Raw genomic sequence first — 22368 nt, 5'->3', positions numbered from 1 at the left:
TGGTAGGAAGAATATGGAGGTCACTAATTACTTGGCACAAACGACTCTCGGTGGGGTAGAGGAACAATAGGATCTCTGAGTACAACTACACAAATCACAAAAATTGTCACAGAGTTTATCAAGACAAAATAAAGGTAACTAAGCAGTGGAGGTTATTTCTAGTGTTATAAAATTGCAAAATATGAAGGTTATGCTCAACCTGTATTGAACCTGGGTTAGACCACACTTAGAGAACTGTATGCAGTTCTGGTCATCCTATTATAAAGATGATATAGAGGCATTTGGGAGGGTGCAGAGAAGATTTACACGGATGCTACCAGAAATGGGAGGTTATTCATAAGTGGAAATACTGAACAAGATGGGTCTCTTTTCTCTTGAAGATTGATCTATAATGGTGACCTAATAGATTTATTTAAAATTATGAAAGATTTTGATGGAGTGTTTACAGAGAGAATGTTTTCACATGTGGGGAAGAGCATAACTGGAGGCCACCAATATAAGATAGTCATCAAGAAATCCAGAAATCAAATCGAGAATTCAGAAGCAACTTCTTTCTGGAAAGAGTGATGAGAATGTGGAACTCAGAAGCGTAGGAGTGGTTCAAGCGAATACTATAGATACATTTACGGAGAAGCTATACAAGCATATGAGGTAGAAAGGAATAGATGGCTATGCTGATAGATTTAAATGAAAAAAGACTCCAGAATATTCGAGAAAGGCTGTATACGCTATGCTGTCATTTGTAAGCCTATTTAATTCAGTTATCTGCAGCTTTATGCATTGGATTCAATGACAAGCTCTCTGAGAATAGGTAGGAAGGCACTGTAAGAGCCTTCTGTTTCTGTGTAATACTTTCTGAGTCTCTTCAGGTGCTTTCTGGGTCTGTGTTGCAGCTGCCTGTGTCAGAATTTGAGCTGACTGTGTCTGTTTAAGTGTTGTCCGGGTTTGTGTAGGAGCGTTGGGCTTTGTGTTGCAGCTCCATGTGTCAGGTTTGGAGCTGACTGGGTCTCTGCAAGAGTTGTCTCTTTTTGTGCCGGAGAGTCTGCATCTGTGATGGAGTGTGTCTGTCTCTGGTTGATCTCCCTGGGTCAGTGTGGTTCTGCATTGAGCTTTTTGATTCAGTACCGGTGCTGTCTTTATCTTTAAATGAAATGTCTGCATCTCCGAAGCGAGGTGTCTGGCTCGGTGAACGAGCAGTCTGGTCCTTTGTCGGAACAGTCTGCGCCCGTGCAAGAACTGCTTATATCTGTGTAGGAGTTCTTGGATAAGTGTTGGTGATGCCTTGGCCAGGGTAGAGCTGTCTATGTCTATGTAAGAGGGACTTAATCTGTCTCGGAGGTCCAAATGTCTTTGAACGGAGCTGTATGGGTTTGTGTAGGAAGGTTTATCCCTGTGCTGTTAATCCCTGATTCAGTGTAGCACCTGCCTGGTTCTGTACAGGAGCTGCCTACTTTCACGAAGGAAATGTCAGTGTCTCTGTCGAAGCTCTCTGGAAATGTGTTGGTATAGTCTGCAGCTGATGAGGACATGTTTGCTCCTGTGTAGGTGATGCTGGGTCTCTGAAAAGAACTGTCTCAGTCTGTACACAAGCATTTTGATGCTGTGTATGCGCTTTGCCTATCTGCACAAGTGTGTATGGATCTGTGCCGTAATGTCTGACTCAGTGTAGGATCACTACCCCTCTGTACGGGAGCTGCCTGGGTCTGTTTAGCCGCTGTCTGGGTCGGTGCAGGAAAAGTTTGGATCTGTGAAGGTAGATTGTGGTACTGTGTCGGAAGATTGTGAATCTGTGAAGGTCGAGTCTGGGACTGTGAAAGAGCCGTCTGAATATGTGTTGCAGCTGTCAGGCTCTGTGAAGGAATAGTCTGGGGCTGTGAAAGTACATAGAAATCTAGAAATCCACAGCGCTGAAGGAGGCCAATTCGGCCCATAGTATACATGCCAGCCGACAAAAAGCCACAGGGCCCTTTGATCAACAACCCCGAAGGCTATATATGAACCTGTGAAGTATGACAATGGCGGAAAGATAAAGAACGCCCAGCCCAATAAGTCCGCCCCACACAACTTCTACAACCCTTGCACCGAAAAATTATACACACCACCCCAACCCGAGCCATGCGAACGCATGGGAGAAGCAAAAAAGCAAAAAAATCCCCCAGGCTAATTATGGGAAAAAAATCTGTTAAAATTCCTCTCCATCGACGCGATCAAATTAGTCCACGAGATCAACTTGGCCGTATTGGAATCCCTGCAGTACTTACCATCGTATCTGCGCCAGCCAACAAAAGGTAATCCAGCCTAATCCCACTTACCAGCTCTCGGTCCGTAACTCTGCTAGTTACAGCAAAGACATTGCACTTGACTGTATAAAACATTGGTTAGGCCGCTGCTGGAGTACTGTGTGCAGTTCTGGACACCACATTTCAAAAAAAAGATGTGATTACGCGGGAAAGGGTACTGAGGAGATTTACAAAAAAAGTTGCCTGGAATGGAGAATTTTGGTGACGAGGAAAGATTGGAAATGCTGAGCCTGTTTTCTTTGGACCAGAGGAGGCTGAGGGGAGACTATATTGAGGTGCATAACTTTATGAAGGCCCTAGATAGAGTTGGAAGGAAGGTCCTGTTTCCATTTGCAGAGTGGTCAACAACCAGGGGGAATAGATTTAAACTAATTTCGGGGTGGACCAATTCCCCTATCTCGGGCGCCTCCTATCAACAAGAGCAGGCATTGATGACGAGATCCAACACCGCCTGCAGTACGCCAGTGCAGCCTTCGGCCGCCTGCGGAAAAGAGTGTTTGAAGATGATTCCCTCAAAACTGTCACCAAGCTCATGGTCTCCAAGGCTGTAGTAATACCCGCCCTCCTGTGTGGCTCAGGGACGTGGACTATGTACAGTAAACACCTCAAGTCGCTGGAAAAATGCCACCAGCGATGTCTCCTCAAGATCCTGCAAATCCCCTGGCAGGACAGACGCGCAAACATTCGCGTCCTCGTCCAAGACATCATCCCCAGCATTGCACCACTTACCACACTTGATCAGCTCCGCTGGGCAGGCCATATGCCACACACGAGACTGCCAGAGCAAGCGCTCTTCTTGGAACTCGTCCACGGCAAATGAGCCAAAGGCAGACAGAGGAAACGTTAAAAAGACACCCTTAAAGCCTCCCTGATAAAGTGTGACATCCCCACTGTGACCTGGGAGTCCTTGGCCATAGATCGCCCTAAGTGGAGGAAGTGCATGGGAGAGCGTGCTGAACTCATCGAGTATCGTCGCCGAGAGCATGGAGAAATCAGGTGCAGGCAGCGGAAGGAGCTGCGGCAAACCAGGCTCCCTGCCCATCCTTTGCCTCAACGACGGTCTGTCTGACCTGTGTCAGAGAGTGTGGTTCCCGTATTGAACTGTACAGCCATCGAAGAACACATGCTAAGAGTGGAAGCAAGTCTTCCTCGATTCCGAGGGACTGTCTATGATGATGAATTAGGGGGAGGGTTAGACGAGCTGTGAGGATAAATGTCTTTACCCAAGGCGTCATGGTAGTCGGAAACTCAATGTCTCAATGCGGCAGAAACCCTCACACATTTTAAAAATACTTGAATTCCACTTAAATTGCTGTAACCCGTAGGACGGACTTAGAGCTGGGAAGTGGGAATTAGGCTGGAAAGCTCTTTATCGGCCTCCTCGGGCACTATTGGCTGAAATGGCCTCCTTCCATGCTGTACATTTTTGCATTTCCTACACTACAAAGTGATCACATCTTAAAAGTAATTAATTTGATCTGAACTGCTTTGGGAAGTGCTGAGGTAAAAGTCGCTATAGGAATGCTATCATTTTAATGTAAAAGTGCCATAAGAAAGTACATGGCATTAAGGCCGATTGCCTCACTTGGTTGGCGCTTGGTCTTACTAACGCCAAATTGGCGAGTTCGAACCCATTACGGGCCATTTATTTTATTTTTGGTGGTGCGGTTGGCCTGCAAGTACTTTAGAGCAGCTTAAACATTCAGGGACGAAACTCACACCAAACCTGTAATACATTGAAGCAATGCTGGAAAACATTAGTTCTGCCGAGAGCTGGTGGCCCTGAGGAGTGTTTCCAGCATTAAATGAATAATTCCATATCCTAAGGGGATTTGTGACTTCTCGTATTTCAATCGGTGAAAGGCTCACTGCCGCTGATTGGTTTGTAGTGCAAAGTATGGAACTGATCTAAATACAATTCTACTGCATAATCCCTCATTATAAGAACATAAGAATTAGGAACAGGAGTAGGCCATCTAGCCCCTTGAGCCTGATCCACCATTCACAAGATCATGGCTGATCTGGCCGAGGACTCAGCTCCACGGACTCGCCCGCTCCCCGTAACCGCTAATTCCCTTATTCGTTAAAAATGTACCTATCTGTGATTTGAATACATTCAATTAGCTAACCTCAACTGCTTCCTTGGGCAGAGAAGTGCACAGATTCACAACCCTCTGGGAGAAGAAATTCCTTCTCAACTCGGTTTTAAATTGGCTCCCCCTTATTTTGAGGCTGTGCCCCTAGTTCTAGTCTCCCCGGCCAGTGGAAACAACCTTTCTGCCTCTATCTTGTCTCTCCCTTTCATTCGTTTAAATGTTTCTTTCAGATCACCCCTCATCCTTCTGAACTCCAACGAGTAAAGACCCAGTTGACGCAATCTATCTTAATAAGGTAACCCCCTCATCTCCGGAATCAGCCTATTAAATCGTCTCTGTACACCCTTCAAAGCAAGTATATCCTTCCTACGGAAAGGTGATCAAAATTGCACGGAGTACTCCAGGTGCGTCCTCAACAATGCCCTATACAGTTACAACAGGACCTCCCTGCTTTTCTATTCCATCCCTCTCACAATGAAGGCCAACATTCCATTCGCCTTCCTGATTATTGCTGCACCTGCAAACTAACATTTTGGGATTCATGCACAAGGACCCCCAGGTCCCTCTGCACCTCAGCATGTTGTAATTTCTCCCCATTCAAATAATATTCCTTTTTACTGTTGTTTTTCCCCAAGGTGGATGACCTCACATTTTCTGACATTGTATTCCATCTGCCAAAACTTAGCCCATTCGCTTAACCGATCTAAATCTCTATGCAGCCTCTCTGTGTCCTCTACACAATCCTCTTTCCCAGTAATCTTTGTGTCATCTGCAAATTTTGTTGCACGACACTCTGTCCCCTCTTCCAGGTCATCTATGTATATTGTAAACAGTTGTGGTCCCAGCTCCGATCCTTGTGGCACACCACTAACCACCGATTTCCAACCCGAAAAGGACCCATTTATCCAGACTTTCTGCTTTCTGTTCGTTAGCCAATTCTCTATCCATGCTAATAGATTTCCTATGACTCCAGGTATCTTTATCTTCTGCAGTAACCTTTTGTGTGGCACATTATCGAAAGCCTTTTGGTAATCTAAATACACCACATCCGTCGGTACACCTCTATCCACCATGCCCGTTATATCCTCAAAGAATTCCAGTAAATTATTTAAACATGCTTTTGTCTTCCTGAATCCATGTTGCGTCTGCTTGATTGCACTGTTCCTATCTCGGTTCCCGCTATTTCTTCCTTCATGATAGCTTCAAGCATTTTCCCCACTTCAGATGTAAACTAACCGGCCTATTGTTACCTGCCTTTTGTCTGCCCCCTTTTTTAAACAGAGGCGTTACATTTGCTGCTTTTTAATTCACTGGTACCTCCCTAGAGTCCAGAGAATTTTGGTAGATTATAACGAATGCATCTGCTAGAACGTCCGCCATCTCTTTTAATACCCTGGGTTGAATTTCATCAGAATCAGGGGACTTGTCTACCTTGAGTCCTATTAACCTGTCCAGCACTAGCCCCCTAGTGATAGTGATTATCTCAAGGTCCTTCCTTCCCACATTCCCGTGACCAGCAATTTTTGGCATGGTTTTTGTGTGTTCCACTGTGAAGACCGAAGCAAAATAATTGTTTGAAGTCTCAGCCATTTCCACATTTCCCATTATTAAATCCCCCTTCGCACCTTCTCAGGCACCAGCATTTACTGTAGTCACTCTTTTCCGTTTTATATATCGGTAAAAGCTTTTACTAACTATTTTTATGTTTTGTGCAAGTTTACCTTCGTAATCTAGCTTTCCTTTCTTTATTGCTTTCTTCGTCATTCTTTGCTGTCGTTTAAAATGTTCCCAACCTACCAATTTCCATCTAACCTTAGCCACCTTTTACGCATTGGTTTTTATTTTGACACTCTCCTTTATTTCCTTGGTTATCCACGGCTGGTTATCCCTTCTCTTACCGCCCTTCTTTTTCACTGGAATATATTTTTGTTGAGCACTATGAAAGAGCTCCATAAAATTCCTCCACTGTTCCTCAATTGTGCCACCGTTTAGTCTGTGTTCCAGTCTACTTCAGCCAACTCTGCCCTCATCCCACTGTAGTCACTTTTGGTTAAGCATAGTACGCTCGTTTGAGACACTACTTCCTCACCCTTAAACTGTATTACAAATTCAACCATATGTGATCACTCATTCCGAGAGGATCTTGTACTGGGAGATCGTTTATTATTCCTGCCTCATTACACAGGACCAGATCTAAGATAGCTTGCTTCCCTTTACGTTCTGTAAGATAATGTTCTAAGAAACAATCCCGTAAGCATTCTATGAATTCCTCCTCAAGGCTCCGCAGTGCGATTTGATTTGACCAATCGAAATGTAGGTTAAAATCCCCCATGATTACTGCCGTTCCTTTTTCACATGCCTCCATTATTCCCTTGGTTATTGCCCGCCCCATCGTGAAGGTATTATTTGGGGGCCTATAAACTACGCCCACCAGTGCCTTTTTCCCCTTACTATCTCTAATATCTACCCACAATGATTCAATATTTTGTTAATTAGAGCCAATATCGTCTCTCACAACTGCCCTGATATCATCCTTTATTAACAGAGCTACCCCACCTCCTTTCCCTTCTTGTCTATCCTTCCGAATTGTCAGATACCGCTGTATGTTTAATTCCCTGTTCTGGCCAACCTGCAATGTTTCTGTAATGGCCAACAAATCATACCCATTTATGATGAGTTGTGCCGTCAAATCATTTACTTTATTTCAAAAGCTGCGTGCGGTTAGGTAGAGTGTTTTAGTACTAGTTTTTAAACCAGGATTTTTAGTTTTGACCCCTCCTGCAGCCTCTTTATATTCATACATATTGTCTCTTCCTATCACCTTGTCGTTTACACTTTCCCCAGTGCTACTCTGCTCTGTTGCCTCCTGCCTTTTGTATTTTTGGGGTCCTGTGATCTGAGCTGTCAACCACTCTAACTAGCTCAGAGCCCTGTCCTGGGTTCCGAATACTCCTTGCATTGCGGCACCGAGATTTCATGCTTGCCTTTCTATTACACTTTGACCCATTAGAATTTTGCTGTACATTATTCTGCTGCAAACTGCAGGGGCCACGTCGCTTAATGGATAAGCCATCTACGTTGATGCAAACACTGATGTTATCAGAAAATTGCAACGTCAAACGCTGCCTTGGTCAGTTGGCAAAACTTGTTCATCTTCAGAAAACCAAACCTCGTTCGCACTCATTAACTAAAGGTGAGTTCCTCCCAAACAATGCACTTGACTTTATTAAAAGGCATTTTTTTATACTGTCTATATTGCTCACTGATTTTTGCAGCTAGTGTCCAACAAACCAACAATTAATACCGATAAACTATTAATGTTTCCAGTTCGAACAATAGCTTCGCGTCAATCAGTGTAACAAAGGGCAGTGGAGGGAATTGTAATCAGATTCCAATGAGATCCCCGTGTGTCGATAAAAAAGAGCACTTACAGAATCGCTGCGGGCAGGGTTCGAACCTGGGCAGGGAAATCCCCACTGGATTTCAAGTCCAACGCCTTAACCACTCGGCCATAGCAGCTACACAGTAGAGCTGCTTTAATAGTCGAATCGTCGGTGCAATTTATCAGAGAGACCGCCTGCATGCTTGCCCTATTGGATCACCCAGACGATGTGAAAATGAAATCATAGAATCGCAGAATCTCGCAGCAAAGAAGGAAAGATTTCGGTTAGAACTGAAAGAATTTACATTTCGGGAAAAACTGAACAGTCTGGGGAGCTTCTTTCTCGAAAAACAAGTGAGATATATTTTTAACATTATGAAGGTATTTGATCGAGTTGATGTGGAGAAAATGTTTGCTATTGTGCAGGAGTTCAGAACGGGGGATCAACGGTAAATTCAGTGGACAATTCAAGAGCAACTTATTTACCATAGAGTGGTTAGAATGTGGAAGATGCTACATAAGCAGCAGTTGAGGCGAATAGCACAGATTCATTTTAAAGGGAAATTACCAAAGCACATGACTGAGAAAGCAATAGAACAATATGCTGATAGGATCAAGTGAAGTAGGGTAGTGTGCAGCATTAACTCTAGCAACACCAGTTAGGTACAATTGTCTCTTTCTGTGATGCAATCTCTATATAACGTTATGTAACACACATTTTAAACAACAACAACTTATATATAATTAGCACCTTGAAATTAGCGAAACGTCCAAGGCGCTTCACAAGAGTATTATGCGATAGAAATTTGACACCGAGCTACTAAATACAAAATAGCGCAGGTGACTAAAAGATTGGTCAACCAGGTATGCTTGATAATGAGGAAGAAAGCTGTACTTTGCAGGTAGATATCAAAGAACTGGTCAGGGGTTTAATGGAATTCAACCCGGAGAAGTGTTCGATAATGCATTTGGGGAGTGCTTATAGGGAAAGCGAATAAACATTAAATGTGAGGCCACTGATGAGTGTAGAGGTGCAAATGACCTTGGAGTGCATGTCCACAGAATCCTTGACGGTAGCAGGGCAGGTAGATAAGATGCTTGTGAAGGATAGACAGAAAGGAAAAGGAGGCAGGGTGGCGTTGCTGGTTAAAGAGGAAATTAATGAAATGATAAGGAGGGACATTAGCTTGGATGATTTGGAAGTGGTATGGGGGGAGCTGCAGAATGCAAAATGGCAGAAAACGCGAGTGGGAATTGTGTACAGGCCTCCAAACAGTAGTAGTGAGGTTGGGGACAGCATCAAACAAGAAATAAGGGATGTGTGCAATAAAGGTACAGCAGTTACCATGGGCGACTGTAATCTATATATTGATTGGGCTGACCAAACTGATAGCAATGCGGTGGAGGGCGATTTCCTGGAGTATATTACGGATGGTCTTCCAGACCAATATGTCGAGGAACCACCGCGAGAGCTGGCCATCGTGGACTAGGTGATGTGCAATGAGAAGGGACTAATTGGCAATCTTGTTGTGCGAGGCCCCTTGGGGAAGAGTGACCATAACATGGTAGAATTCTTTATAAGATGGAGAGTGACACAGTTAATTCAGAAACTAGGGACCTGAACTTTAGGAAAGGTAATGTCGATGGTATGAGGCGTGAATTAGCTAGAATAGACTGGCAAATGATACTTAAAGGGTTGACAGTGGATAGGCAATGGCAAACATTTAAAGACCACATGGATGAACTTCAACAATTGTACATCCCTGTCTGGAGTAAAAATACAACGGGGAAGATGGCGCAACCGTGGCTAACAAGGTAAATTAAGGATAGTGTTAAATCCAAGGAAGAGTTATATAAATTGGCCAGAAAAATCAGGAAACCTGAGGACTGCGAGAAATTTAGAATTCAGCCAAGGGGGACTAAGGGTTTTGTTAAGAGGGGGAAAAAAGAGTACGAGACGAAGCGTGCCAGAAGCGTAAAAAATTACTGCCAAAGCTTCTATACATATGTGAAGAGGAAAAGATTAGTGAAGGCAAAGGTAGGTCCCTTGCAGTCGGATTCAGGTGAATTTATAATGGGGTACAAAGAAAAGGCAGACTAATTGAACAAATACTTTGGTTCTGTCTTCACGACGGAAGACACAAATAACCTTTTGGATGTACGAGGGGACCGAGGGTCTAGTGCGAAGGAGGAACTGAAGGATATGCTGATTAGATGCGAAATTGTGTTGCGGAAATTGATGGGATTGAAGGCCGATAAATCCGCGGGGCCTGATAGTCTGCATCCCAGAGTACTTAAGGAAGTGTCCCGAGAAATGGTGGATGCATTCGTGATCATTTTCCAACAGTCTATCGACTCTGGATCAGTTCCCATGGACTGGAGGGTAGGTAATGTAACACCACTTTTTTAAAAAGGAGGGAGAGAGAAAAGGGGTAATTATAGATCGGTTAGCCTGACATCAGTCGTGTGGAAAATGTTGGAATCAATTATTAAATATGAAATCGCAGCGCATTTGGAAAGCAGTGACAGGGTCGGTCCAAGTCTGCATGGATTTATGAAGGGAAAATCAAGCTTGACGAATCAACCAGAATTTTCTGAATATGTAACTTGCAGAGTGGACAAGGGAGAACCAATGGATGTGGTGTATTTGGACTTTCAAAAGGCTTTAGATAAGGTCCCACACAAGAGATTTGTGTGCAAAATCAAAGCACATGATATTGGGGGTGATGTACTTACGTGGATAGAAACAGAGAAACAAAGAAAATAGGTGCAGGAGTAGGCCATTCGGCCATTCGAGCCTGCACCGGCATTCAATCAGATCATGGCTGACCATTCCTTCAGTACCGCTGTCCTGCTGTCTTTCCATACCCCTTGATCACCTTTACCGTAAGGGCCATATTTAACTCCCTCTTGAATATATCCAATGAACTGGCATCAACAACTCTCTGCGGCAGGGAATTCCACAGGTCAACAACTCTCTGAGTGAAGAAGTTTCTCCTCATCTCAGTCGTAAATGGCCTGTCCCTTATCCTAAGACTGTCTCCCCTGGTTCTGGACTTCCCAATTATAGAGAACATTCTTCCCGTATCTAAACTGTCCAGTCCCGTCAGAATCTTATATGTTTCTATGAGATCCCCTCTGATCCTTTTAAACTCCAGTGAATAAAGGCCTAGTTGATCCAGTCTCTCCTCATATGACAGCCCAGCCATCCCTGGAATCAGTCTGATGAACCTTCGCTGCACTCCCTCAATAACAAGAACGTCCTTCCTCAGACTAGGAGACCAAAACTGAACACAATATTCCAGGTGAGGCCTCATTAAGGCCCTGTACAACTGCAGTAAGACCTCCCTGCTCCTATATTCAAATCCCCTAGCTACGAAGGCCAACATACCATTTGCTTTTTTACCACCTCCTGTACCTGCGTGCCCACCTTCAGAGACTGATGAACCATGTCACCCAGGTCTCGCTGCACCTCCCCTTTTTCTAGTCTGGCACCATTCAGATAATATTCTGCCTTCATGTTTTTGCCCCCAAAATGGATAACCTCACATTTATCCAGATTAGACCGCATCTGCCATGTATTTGGCCACTCACCTAATCTGCCCACGTCACCCTGCAGCCTCTTAGCGTCCTCCTCACAGCTCACACCGCCACCTAGTTTATCGTTATCCACAAATTCTATCCCTTTATCCGAATCGTTAATGTATTTTGTAAAGAGCTGGGGTCCCAGCACTGAGCCCTGCGGCACCCCACTAGTCACTGCCTGCCATTCTGGAAAGGACCCGTTTATCCCGACGCTCTTCTTCCTGTCTGCCAAACAGATCTCTATCCACGTCAGTACATTACCACCAATACCATGTGCTTTGATTTTGTACACCAATCTCTTGTGCGGGACCTCGTCAAAAGCCTTTTTAAAGTCCAAATACACTACATCCATTGGTTCTCCTTGTGCACACTACTAGTTACATCCTCAAAAAATTCCAGAAATTTCGTCAAGCATGATTTCCCTTTCATAAATCTATGCTGACTCGGTCCGATCCTGTCACTGCTTTTTAATTGGGCTTCTTCATGATTGATTCCAACATTTTACCCATTACGGATGTCAGGCGAACCAGTTTATAATTATCGGCTTTTTCTCTCCCTCCATTTTTAAAAAGTGGCGTTACATTAGCTACCCTCCAGTCCATAGGAACTGATCCAGATCGATAGATTGTTGGAAAATGATCACCATTGCATCCACTATTTATCGGGCCACTTCTTTAAGTACTCTGACATGCAGACTATCAGGACTCGGGGATTTATCGGCCTTTAATCCCATCAACTTCCCCAACACAATTTCCCACCTAATAAGGATAACTTTCAGTTCCTCATTCTCACTAGACCCACTGTCCCCTAGTGCATTCGGAAGGTGATCTGTATCTTCCTTTGTGAAGACAGAACCGAAGTCTCGAAAACTGGTTGGCAAACAGGAAGCAGAGAGTCCGGATAAACGGGTCCTTTTCAGAATGGCCGGCAATGACTAGTGGAGAGCCTCAGGGCTCAGTGCTTGGACCCCAGCTCTTCACAGAATACATTAATGATTCAGATGAAAGAATTGAGTGCAATATCTCCAGGTTTGCAGATGAAACTAAATTAGCTGGCGGTGTGAGCCGTGAGGAGGACGCGAAGAGGCTGCAAGTTGACTTGGGCAGGTTTGGCGAGTGGGAAAATACATGGCAGATGCAGTATAATGTTGATAAATGTGCAGTTATCCACTTTTATGGCAAAACAACGAAGGCAGAATATTATCCGCATGGCGGAAGATTAGGAAAAGGTGAGGTGTAACGAGACCTGTGTGTCATGGTTCATCAGTCATTGAAAGTTGGCATGCAGGTAAAGCAGGCTGTGAAGAAGACAAATGGTATGTTGGCCTTCATAGCTCGGGGATTTGAGTATAGGAGCAGGGTCGTCTTACTGCAATTGTAAAGCGCATTGGTGAGACCTCACCTGGAATATTGTGTTCAGTTTTGGTCTCCTAATCTGAGAAAGGAAGTGCTTGCTATTGAGGGAGTGCAGCGAAGTTTCACCAGACTGATTCCAGGGATGGCTAGACTGACATATGAAAAGAGACTGCATCAACTGGGCCTTTATACACTGGAGTTTAGAAGGATGAGAGGGGATCTCGTAGAAACATGTAAGTTTCCGATGGGACTGGACAGGTTAGATGCGGGAAGAATGTTCAAAATGTTGGGAAAGTCCAGAACCAGGGGACACAGTCTTAGGATAAGGGGTTGGCCATTTAGAACATAGATGAGGAGAAACTTCTTCACCCAGAGAGTTGTTAACCTGTGCAATTCCTTGCAGCAAAGAGTTGTTGATGCCAGTTCATTGGATATATTCAACAGGGAGTTATTGTGGCCCTTATGGCTAAAAGGATCAAGAGATAGGGAGGAAACATGAAAGCGGTACTGAGGGAATGATCAGCCATGATCTTATTGAGTGGTGGTGCAGGCTCGAAGTGTCGAATGGCGCACTGCTGAATCTATTTTCGATGTTTCTATGTTGAGGAGCAACACGGAATACTTGCCTTCATTAGATGAGCCATAGAATATAAGATCGGGGAAGTTATGCTTCAAATTTGTAAAACTCTAGTTGGGCCACCGCTAGATTATTGCATGCTTCTCTGGTCACCTTATTACAGGAATGATCAGGCAGCACTCGTGAGCATACAGGTTAGATTTAGGCGGATGGTGAATTTAGCTCTGAGTAAATATTGCATCGGCTGGGTTTGTTTTCTTTGGAACAGAGGAGGCTAAGAGGGTCCGTATTGATGTGAATAAAATTATGAGTGGCCTAGATCGAGTGCATAGAAAGGATCTATTTCCCTTCGCAGAGTGGTCAACAACCAGGCGTCATAGATTTAAAGTAATTGGTAGGAAGTTTTCCGGAATTTGAGGTACACTGTTTTCACCCAGGGGTGGTGAGAGTCTGGAACTCACTCCTGAAAGTGATTTAGAGACAGAAGTCCTCACCACTTTTAAAAGTCCTTGAATGTGCACTTCAATTCCAGTAACCTAAACGGCTATGGACCAAGAGCTGGAAAGTGGCATTAGTCTGGATAGGTCGGACTTTTGTCGGAATTTAGGTCATGATCTGGTGTTTCTTCGGCAGCTCAGTGCATTTTGCCGCAAATCAATACTTCAGAGAAGGGAAACTGCGTTCCCTGCAATTCCTGCTACACAGGTGGCTCCAATCCTACACACTTTTCCATTGAGTACTCTTAGAACCTGAGTCTATTACACAGGAACAAGAGCAAGCCATCGAACCTGTTACAGAAGGACAGCAGAATTCCATTAGACCCTCGAGCCAGTTGCAAAGGACAAGAGGAAGTAATTCAGATACTTGGGCTTTTTATACAAGAATAGTAGAACGCCTTCGGCCGCTCGTACCTGCTGCATAGATGACGAGGAGGCACACTTTCCTGTTACACAGAATTAGCTGGAGGCCATTCAGCCGCACCGCACTGTTGCACAGGGAAAGGAGGAAGCCATTAACGCCTCAAATCTGAGCCTTCGGAGAGGCAGAAGCCGATCAGTTCCTTGAGCTTGCTCTACAAGAAGAGTATAAGTCCATTTAGATCCTAGAATATAGAAACATAGAAAACGGGAGCAGTATTAGTCCATTCGGCCCTTCGAGTCTGCACCGCCATTTAATATGATCATTCCTAATCCTCTATCTCAACACCATATTCACGCTTTTCCCCCATATCACTTGATGTCTTTTGTGTCTAGAAATCTATCTCCCTCTTAAATATATTCAGTGACTCGGCATTCACAGCCTTCTGTGGAAGGGAATTCCACAGCTGCACTGCTCTCTGAAAGAAAAAAACCTCCTCTTCTCCTTCCTAAATTTCCTACCCCGTATCCGGAGACTGTGACCCCTTGTTCTAACCTTCCCAATCAGGTGAATCATCTTCCCCGCATCCAGTCTATTCAACCCTTTCAGAATGGTAAACGTTTCAATGAGATACTCTCTCATTCCTCTAAACTCTACAGGATACAGGCCGAGTCCACCCAATCTCTGCTCATACGACAGTTCTGCCATCCCAATAATCCATCTGGTGAACCTTCGCTGCACTCCCTCTATGGCAAGTATATCCTTTCTTGTGTAACGAAAGCAACACTGCACACAATACTCCAGGTGCGGTCTCACCAAGGCCGTGTAGACCTGCAGTTACACATCTTTACTCATTTGCTCACATCCTCTTGGAATGAAGGCCAACATACCATCTGCCTTCCTAACTGCTTGCTGCACCTGCATGTATGCTTTCAATATACTATTTTACAAGGACACCAGGTCCCTCTGCCCATCGATCCTGTTTCCTGTCCATTAACCAAATTTCAATCCATGCTAGTATATTACCCCCAATCATATATGCTTTAATTTTGCACACTACATCTTACATGGGACTTTATCAGAGGCCACCTGAAAATCCAAATACACTATATCCACTGGTTCTCCCTTAACTTTTCTATCAGTTACATCCTCAAAAACTCGAGTAGGTTTGTCATACATGATTTTCTTTTCATGAATTCATGTTGACTTTGTCTATTCCCTTTGGTATTATCTAAGTGTTCCTTTATAATATCCTTTACTATAGATTCTCGCATTTTCCCTACAACTGGTGTTCGGCTAACCGGTCTGTAGTTCCTTGTTTTCTCTCTCCCTCATTTTTAAACAGTGAGGTTACATTTGCCACCGTGCAAACTGCAGGAACTGTTCCATAATCTATAGATGTTTGGAAGTTGTCAACCAATGCATGCACTATTTCCATTGCAACCTCTTTTAGTACTCTGGGATGCAGATCATCAGGCCCTGGGGATTTATCGGCCTTCATTCCCATTAGTTTCCTCAGCACTATTTTCTTACAAATAATCATGTCCGTTAATTCCTCTTGCTCACTAGACCTTTGGTTCACAAGCATTTTTGGGATGTTATTTATGTCCTCCGTGAAGACAGAACCAAAGTATTTATTTAATTGTCCTGCCATTTCCTTGTTCCAGGTTATAAATTCCCGCGTTTCTGTCTGTAAAGGGCCTACATTTGTCTTCACTAATCTTTTCCTTTTTACGAACTTGGAGAATCTACGGCAGCGGTTTTTATGTTCGTTGCAAGTTCACTCTTATACTCTATTTCTCGCCTCACAATCAATCTCATGGCACATTTTTGCTGAATTCTAAATTGTAACCCATCCTCAGGCTTGTACTTTTTCTGGCAACTTTGTATAACTCTTTTTTGAATCAAATACTATCCTTAATTTATTTGTTTAACCATGGTTGGGCCAGCATCCTTTTATTTTTACACCAGAAAGGAAAGTACAACTGCCGCAATTGATACATTCGTTCCTGAAATGTTAATCCTTGCCCATCCACCAACATGACGTTTATCGACTCTTCCCAATCTATCATACCCCATGCAAATCATTCCCCATGCATTCGTAGTTTCCTTTGCTTAGATTTAGGACCATAGATTCGGATTGGGCTACTTCACTTTCCATCTTAATAACGAGTTTAATCGAGTTATTGCCACTCTTCGCTAAAGGACCCCAGAAAACTTGACTTTTAATTAACCGCTTCTCATTAAACAAGACCCAATCTAGGATATTCTGTCCCCTATTACACTCCGCAAAATACTGCGCTAAAAAAACAACTGGTACAAACGCCAGGAATTCATCGGCCACATTATTATCACTTTAATTTATATGTAGTTTAAAGTCACCTTCGATGATGGTAGTACCCTTGTTACATGCAGCTCTAATTTCCTGTTAATGTTATCATCTACACTAGCACAACTGTTTGGAGGCCTATGGACAACTCACACCAATCTTTTCTGGTCCTTCATTCTCCTTAGCGCCATCCAACTGAATGTACATCTTGTCTTTCTGAGCCGAATACCTTTCTCATTATTGCACTGATATCATCCTTTACCAACAACGCAACACAACCCGCTCTTCCTTTTTGCCTGTCCTTTCTAACTACCGAATATCATTTGATATTCAGTTCCCAACCCTGGTCACCGTGCAACCATATATCTGTAATTGCAACGATATTGTATCTGTTTACATCTGTTTGCGCTTTAAGTCTTCTATCTTTATTACAGAAGCTTCGTCCATTCAGATACAATGCTTTTGGATTTGTCTTTTTAACAATATTAGAGATCATAACATTTTTTTGCACTATAGCCCGATTTATCTTATCGCTTTATTTCTTATCAGGATCCTATTTTTTAGTGCACTCTTTTGTTTGTATACTCTGTCCCTTCTTGACATAATGTGGTTACATTACAACAATCACTTTCCGGCATTGCTTCATTTTCATTTCTCTTTAGCATTCTAGATTTATCTGCACCACGCCCCCCCACCCCCCCCCCCCGGCCCCACATCCCGAACCCCACTCAGCTCTCCCCTTAATAGAACACGTTGCATAGGATTAGGACGAGGCATTTCAGACCAACCGACCAGTTATATAGGAACAGGTGGAGGCTAATCATCCCCTAGAACCTGTTACATTGGACGCGGGGGATGACAATCCATCCCTCAAACTATTGCACAGGAACAGCCTGAGTCATTCAGCCCCTCTAGCACATTACACAGCAGGAGGCCTGTGGCACTGGACTCGTAATCCAGTGAGAGAAAATCACAGTCCACCAAGGGAGTAGGACAATTTAAATTCAATTAAATACATCTAGAATTTTAAAAGTATTAATAATTTGACCATTGATGCAACACACCCATCTCGTTCAATAGTCTCCTTTAGTGAAGGAAATTTGCCGTCCTTACTGGTCTGGGCCCAAATGTGGCTCTAGATCCAGAGCAACGTGGTTGGCTCTTTACGGCCCTCTGAAAAGGCCTAGCGAGAAATTAATTTGCATAAGTTGGCAAACCATCACCTTCACAAGGGCAATTAGGGAAGTACAACAAAGGCTGCCCTTGCTTGCATTGTCCACATGCTAGAATGAATAAAATAAACAATAGGATCTCTAGATTGTTACACAGGAAAAAGAAGAACTGCAAGAGAGGTCAGAGAATATGGAGTCTGGAGACAACTAGATAAATGCATAGCTAGCTGGCTTAAAGGCAGAAAGCAGAGAGTAGGGGTAAAAGTTAGCTTTTTAGAGTGGAAGAAGGTGGGTAGTGCTGTTCCACAAGAATCAGTGCTGGGACCACTGTTGTTTACAATTTGTATTAATGACTTCTACCTGAGAATCAAAAACACAATTTCTCAATTTGCGGAGGATGCCAAATTAGTGGGATGTTCAATACTGAGGATGACTGCAACAAATTTGGTCCCGCAAATCTGTTGCATAGATGAGGAGAAGGCAATGCCAAACCAACGAACCTGTTGCTCAGAAATAGTAGGAGGCAATTGAGCCTCTCCAGTCTGTTACACAAGAACAGGAGCAGGCCATTAACCGCTTGCTAGCGATGTCAACATGCTTGAATGAACAAAATAAAAACATAGACTGTTACATGGTTAAAAGAAGAGTTGGAAAGTGGGATTAGGTGGGATAGCAATTTTCGGACGGTGCGGACACGCTGGGCCGAAGTAGCCTCCTTCCGTGCTGAAACGTTCTCCGAGTCCATGACAAAACATCCCTTTCAAACATAATGATTCGGGTCTGACAGGGCATCCGTTTTAGATGGCGGAGGTTGATCCAATGGCGATGAAAGTTCATCGACCTGAAACGTTCACTCTGTTTCTCTCTCCGCAGATTCTGCCTCATCTGCTGCGTGTTTCCAGATTTTTTTAGCTCAGATTACGCAACAACACTATTTTACTTTTGTATTGATGCACAATTTGGCGACTCTGTGGCGCAATGGATAGCACGTTAGATTTTTATTTCTTTGCATATTAAACATTCAAAGTTTTTGTGCTCGACTCCCACCAGAGTCAAGATTTGAGCCTGGGCCGTATCGTGAACTTTGCATCAAAGCAATACTTCAGAGAAGGCTAACTGTGGTCCCTGCACTTTCTGTTAAACAAGTGGCTCCAGTCCTTCCCAAGTATCATCTGAATATTTTGCACAGTAACAGATGCAAGCAATCGCGCCTGTTACTCAGGGACAGGTGGAGGCAAATGAGTCACTTAACCGCTCAAACCAATTGCAAAGGGCAGGAGGAAGCCATTCAGCTGTGTGCGCCTGTTTTACAAGAAATGTCGAACTCCATTCGGTCGCTCGAACCTTTTGCATAGTTGACCAGAAGGCAATGCCAAACCAACTAAGCTGTTGAGCAGAAATAGTAGGATGCCATTGAGCCTCTCCAGTCTGTTGCACAAGGATAGGGGAAGGCCATTAACCCCTCGGGCCTGAGGCAGAGGACTGGCGGAAGCCATTCAGGTCCTTGAGACTTATCTATAAGAAGAGTAGAAGTCCAGTTAGCCATTCGAAAGGCTGAGGATGAGGCATTTGCGACTCACGAACCTGTTATACAGGAACAGGAGGAGGCTAATCAATCTCCCGATCCTTTTGCGTAGGAACAGGGCACACCATTCCTTCCCTCAACCTGTTGCAAAGGAATAGGAGGTGTCATTCAGACCCTTGAGCGCATTACACAGATGGAGGTCAATCATAGTAGCATGATGGTTATGTCACTGGAGTAATAATCCAGAGAGAAGAAATCATAGCCCACCACGAGAGTGGGGAAATTTAAATTCAATTAAGTAAATCTGGAATTTTAAAAGTATCAATAATGATGACCATTGTAACAAACTCCTCATCTGGTTCACTTGACTCCTTTCGGGAAAGAATTCTGCCGTCCTTACCGGTCTGGGCCTACATGGGACTCCAAACCCACAGCAATGTCGTTGGCACTTAACTGACCTCTGAAATGGCCTGGCGAGCCAGTCGGTTGCGTAAAGTGACTCACCAACAATTTCACAAGGGCAGATGGAGATGGCAACAAATCCGGCCTTTGCTACCGATGTCGACATGCTTGAATGAATAAAATAAAAAATATAGATTGTTCATCGGAACAAGAAGAGCCTCAAGCCAGGTCAGAGAATGCGGAGTCAAGTGACAACTAGCAGAATGGATAGCTAGCTGGCTTCAAGACAGAAATCAAAGAGTAGGTGTAAAGGTTGGCGTTTCTTAGACGCAGAAGGCGGGTAGTGGTGTTCCACAAGGATCGGTGCTGGGAACACTGTTGTTCAAAATTTATATTAAAGATTTAGACATCGGAATTAAAAACAACATTTCTAAATGTGCGGGTGACACCAAATTAGGAGGGATAGTCAATACGGAGGAACACTGCAGCAACTTACAAGAGGACATTAATAAACTTGCAAAATGGGCATATAATTGCCAAATGAATTTCAAACCATATAAATGTGAGGTGTTACATTTAAGTAGGAGACTTAGTGACTTATTATTGGAAGGTGCCAGTCTGGGTAGTGTACAGGAAAAAAGGGATATCGGAGTACAAATACAAAAACTCTAAATAATAACGGCATAAGTGAGCAAGGCCATAAAAAAGCAAACCAAACACGCTGATTTATTTCTAGACATACAGAATTGAAAAGCAGCGACATTATGCTAAACTTGTATTTAACCTTCATTAGATCACGCTGAGAGTACTACGTACAGTTCTGGTCGCCATATTATAAAAAGGACATAGAGGCATTTCAGAGAATGCAGAGAAGATTTTCAAGGATGATACCAGAACAGCCAGCGTATACAAATCAGGAAAGGATGAACAGGCAGTGTCTCTTTTCTCTTGAAAAAGGAAGGCTGAGGCGTGACCTGATACAGACATTTAAAATTATGAAAGATTTTGATGGAGTGGATACAGTTAGAATGTTTCAACTTGTGGGGATCAGAATAACTAGACGCTATCAATATAAGATAGTCACCATGAAATCAAAATAGTGAATTCAGAAGAAACTTATTTACCAAAGAGTGGTGAGATTGTGGAACTCGGTACCACAGAGATTGGTTGAAGAGCATTGTATGGAAGTATTTAAGGAGGGGCTAGACAGGCATATGAGAGAGAAGGGAATAGAGCATTAGGCTGTTGAGGAATGTTGAGCGGAGGCTCCAGTGGAGCATAAAAGACTGGCTGAGGCGAATGGCCTGTTTCAGTGCTGTATATCCGATGTAATCCAATGCTTGACAGGAGTGTACTTGCCTCCATTCCCGCCACCACCTCAATGAGACCCCAACACTGCACGAGGTAGAAAACGCCATAAGAAAGCTAAAAATTAACAAGGCTACTGGGGCTGACTGAATCATTGCTGAGGCACTAAAGTATGGCGGTGAGGCACTGCTGGCGCGAATACCTGACCTTCTTTCTCTCATCTGGAGGGAGGAAAGCATGCCGGGACATCTTAGTGATTCAATGATCGTGAACATCTTTAATAAGGCAATAAGTCCGACTGCAGCAACTAAAAGGGAATCTCCCTGCTATCAGCCATTTGGAAAGCCGTCGCTCGCCTCCTCCTCAACTGACTTCTCCCTGTGGCCGAGGAGCTCCTCACGGAGTTGCAGAGCGGATTTCGTCCCTTCCGGGGAACAACGGACATGATTTTTTGCAGCATGACAGCTGCAGGAAAAATGCAGGTAACATGGCCTTCTTCGACCTTACAAATGCCTTTCCCACTCTCAACCACGAGAGTCTAAGGAGCGTCCTCCTCCGTTTCAGACGGCACCAAAAGTACGTCACCATCCTCCGCCTGCTCCACGATGAAATGCAGGCCGTGATCCTTACCAACGGATCCATCACAGACGCAATCCACTTCCGGATCGGGGGTCAAGCAGTCTGCGTCAACACTCCAACCCTCTTCTCATTCTTCCTCGCTGCCATGTTCCACCTCACAGTCCACAAGCTCCCCGCTGGAGTGGAACTAAACTACAGAACCAGGTAAAACCTGTTCATCCTTCGCCATCCCTAGGCCAGGTCTCAGCCCATCCCAACCTCTGTCTTGAGCTACAGTACGCGGATGACACCTGCGTCTGTGCTCACACAGAGGCTGAACTCCAGGACACAGTCGAGGTATTTACTGAGGCACACGAAAGCATGGCGCTTGCGCTAAACATCAGTAAGACAAAGGTCCTCCACCAACCAGTCCTCGCTGCACAGCACTGCCCCCCCAGTCATCAACATCCAAGGTACGGCCCTGGACAACGTGACCAATTCATTATTTCTGGCGCCTCCTGTCAACAATAGCAGGCATTGACGACAAGTTCCAACAACGTCTCCAGTGCGCCAGTGCAGCCTTCGGCCGCCTGTGGAAAAGTGTGTTTGAAGACCAGAACTTCAATACTTTCACCAAGCTCATGGTCGACAGGCCGTCGTAATACCCGCCCTCCTGGACTGCTCAGAGATGTGGAACATGTAAAGTAGACACCGCACGTCGCTGGAGAAATACCACCAACGATTTGTCCGAAAGATCCTACAAATCTCCTGGGAGGACAGACGCACCAAACTTAATATCCTCGTCCAGGCCAACATACCCAGCATTGTAGCACTGACTACACATTATCAGCTCCGTTGGGAAGGCCACAAAGTTCGCATGTCAGACACGAGACACCCAAAGCAAGCGCTCTGCTCACAACT

The 22368-nt window shown here is 44.2% G+C and overlaps 1 non-coding gene across 1 annotated transcript; it reads right to left on the bottom strand.

Annotated features, from left to right (window-relative positions):
- Positions 1-7832: 7832 nt before the first annotated feature.
- On the bottom strand, positions 7833-7915 carry trnas-uga (transfer RNA serine (anticodon UGA)). The gene has a single exon. It is a non-coding gene; the product is annotated as a tRNA-Ser (tRNA).
- Between the last annotated feature and the right edge of the window lie 14453 nt (positions 7916-22368).

The sequence above is a fragment of the Pristiophorus japonicus genome, unplaced genomic scaffold (assembly GCF_044704955.1).
Source record: "Pristiophorus japonicus isolate sPriJap1 unplaced genomic scaffold, sPriJap1.hap1 HAP1_SCAFFOLD_80, whole genome shotgun sequence".
In the NCBI taxonomy this organism is placed as follows: Eukaryota; Metazoa; Chordata; class Chondrichthyes; family Pristiophoridae; genus Pristiophorus; species Pristiophorus japonicus.
This window is presented reverse-complemented; position numbering and strand designations above follow the sequence as displayed.